Source organism: Periplaneta americana, chromosome 11 (assembly GCF_040183065.1).
Source record: "Periplaneta americana isolate PAMFEO1 chromosome 11, P.americana_PAMFEO1_priV1, whole genome shotgun sequence".
NCBI classification, from domain to species: Eukaryota; Metazoa; Arthropoda; class Insecta; order Blattodea; family Blattidae; genus Periplaneta; species Periplaneta americana.
Genome location: NC_091127.1, coordinates 70,818,603 through 70,821,635, shown reverse-complemented (window position 1 = coordinate 70,821,635; position 3,033 = coordinate 70,818,603).

Below are 3,033 nucleotides of genomic sequence, written 5' to 3'. Positions count from 1 at the left end.
TAATTTAAAAATATGTGAAAGAAACAGCTGGATTTGCGGTTGTGAATCTTCAAATAAATTATTTTGTTTCCTGTGCCTGCTATTTGCTAAGAGTAAAGATATGAGGTGACATGCACTGGTGTGTCAGATTCCTCATGTGCCAATTTGACACAGAAAATTAAGAAACATGAGGAATCTATTGCTCATAAGAATGCTTGCCTAGATTTATCAGTCCTTGGAAGAACGGAAATTAAGCAACAGCTTTCAGGTGGAATATCGAAAGACAGAATGATAATGCAAGGAAAAATTGCTATGTTCTTTCAAAGATAATTGATCATCATCATCATCATCATCATCATCATCATCATCATCAGGCTCATTTTAAGATGATTATCTACTCTAAAGAACTGTAGTGTCCCGTGCCATGGTGTTGTGGTCTAATGCATTCTGTCTCAGACTCGCGTTACGGAATGCGCGCTGGTTCGAGTCCTCATGGGGAAGAAATTTTCTCATGAAATTTCGGCCAGTGTATGGGACAAGTGCCCACCCATAATCGTGATGCATTTGGGGAGCTACGATAGGTAGTGAAATCCGGGTATGCAAACCAGCTATAATGGCTGGGGGGCTCATCGTGATAACCACACGATACCTCCATTCTGGTTGGATGATCGTCCACCTCTGCTTCGGCATGTGGCCGTGAGGCCAGCAGCCGGCTGGTCGGTCTTGGCCCCTCGTGGGCTGTAACGCCACAGATTATTTATTATTAAAGAATTGTAGTATTTTTTTTAATTTTTCAGAAATGAGATGTTATTTAAATTGTGGAAAACTATGTAATATCATAAAAGTAGTGAACCCCTTGTCATTTTAGGCACGAACCACCATTGCTATGGTAACAATAGTTGAATTGTCAAGTTATGGTTCCCACATGGTCAGTGCTAAATAGCTCTCTTGACGTCATTTGTTGTGCACTATGGTGGACCAAAATTGGCGTTTCTTTTTTAAATTCAAAGTTGGAAAGAGAAAAAAAGTTGTATTATGTCCCAGTACTTAAACATAAAAAATTTAAATTTTCTAAAAACATTTTTAGCCGAAGCGCAATGACCTTTAATTTTTATAATTTTTGTAAAATTATCCCATTTACTAAATAATTATTTGACAGCCCTCGGCTTGACATAGACTAACCAGAAGTTATGTCTCATTTAATACTGTAAGAATAGGTAATGATCATTATTACTATCCTTTAATACCTTTAAGCAAATACCGTACCTTACTATAATAATACCGGACAGCTAGCAGTTCGGCGCGCGACGACGCTGGTGCTGCTATCTAGGCGGCCAGTGTAGCGATACTCGCGAAACAAGCTGTAATGAACTGCAATGTATAATATTGCTGGGCTAGGTAATAGTTTTATTAATTAGTGCTGTGTTAAAATGTCAGGGTGTATATGTGCAGTTTATAACTGCTACAAAATTACAGCATTACAAATTGCTCCAAATCGTACTTTCTATTTCCGAGAATTCGATGCGCAGTTGTCGGAGGCACAATGAATTGCCTTGATGCCTGGCGAATGGATTTACTCGGGATTCTCTGCAATCCCGCTGGAATTTCTTCCACCTTTTCCTCTGTCACGGAACGCCGAGCTCCACCTGATTGTTTTAGGACACTGCCGGTCGTAAGAAACTTATTGAACCAGAGCCTAATTCATTTTCCATCAGGTGCAACTGGTGCAACTCCTCCGCATACTCGTCTGTAATTTCGTTGCGTTGAAATTACGGATTTCGTCTCTGCATATCACACCACCATTTTCCCGCGTCGCCATTTTTGCCTTTGCGATTGTTGCGCAACGTAGTGACAAAACAATAAACTTCAAACAAATGAAATACTACTGAAGCTTTCCTGGCGACGTGATAACTCAAAATTTTTTCGGGCTTCCAGCCAGGTCATAAGTTGGTGATCCACCGACGTTTCGAGGATGTTCATCTTCCTCATCATTGGACAGACGGGACTCACGATAACTACGCGTCTTTCGGAACATCAAATAAGCATCAGATTAATGCAGCCCGAAAAATCTGGATTGGCTGAACACTATTGAAAAAAGCCAAAGGGCAAATTTTAATAACACCGAGGTCCTGGCGAAGTGTTCGGGCTACTGGGATAGAAGAGTAAGCCTAGCCTTCCACTGGCACCGTGAACGGCCGAATATTTGTTAGGCCGTATACGGCCGAATGCCGGACAACCGGCAGAAGAGCAGATCGATCGTCCACTGGAGCCGACACTTCGGCCGTCAATTACCAGTTGTAGTCCTCGTGCTACATGCTTATACTTAATACATACATACATACATATATACATACATACATACATACATACATACCAGGGCTATATAGCCCTGCATACATACAGCCACCGGCGTGGCTCAGTCAATTAAGGCACTTGCATGCCGGTCTGAAGTTGCGCTCGACCGCGGGTTCGATCCTCGCTTCGGCTGATTACCTGGTTGGGCTTTTTCCGAGGTTTTCCTCAACCGTAAGTTGAATGCCAGGTAATCTATGGCGAATCCTCGGCTTATCTCGCCAAATATCATCTCGCTATCACCAATGTCATCGACGCTAAATAACCTCGTAATTGTTACAGCGTCGTTAAATAACCAACTAAAATGTAGGCCTACATACATTTAGAGAAATGGCTTTTAAGGAACCCACAGGTTCATTGTCGCTATCACATAAGCCCGTCATCGGTCCCTATCCTGTGCAAGATTAATCCAGTCTCTATCATCAAATCCAACCTCCCTCAAATCCTTTAATATTATTCTCTCATCTACGTCTCGGCTCCCTAAAAGTCTTTTTCCCTCCGGCCTCACAACTAACACTCTATATGCATTTCTGGATTCGACCATACGTGCTACATGCCTTCCCATCTCAAACGTCTGGATTTAATGTTCCTAAATATGTCAGGTGAAGAATACAATGCGCACAGTTCTGTGTTGTGGACCTATCTCCATTTTCCTGTAACTTCATCCCTCTTAGCCCCAGATATTTTCCTAAGAACCTTATT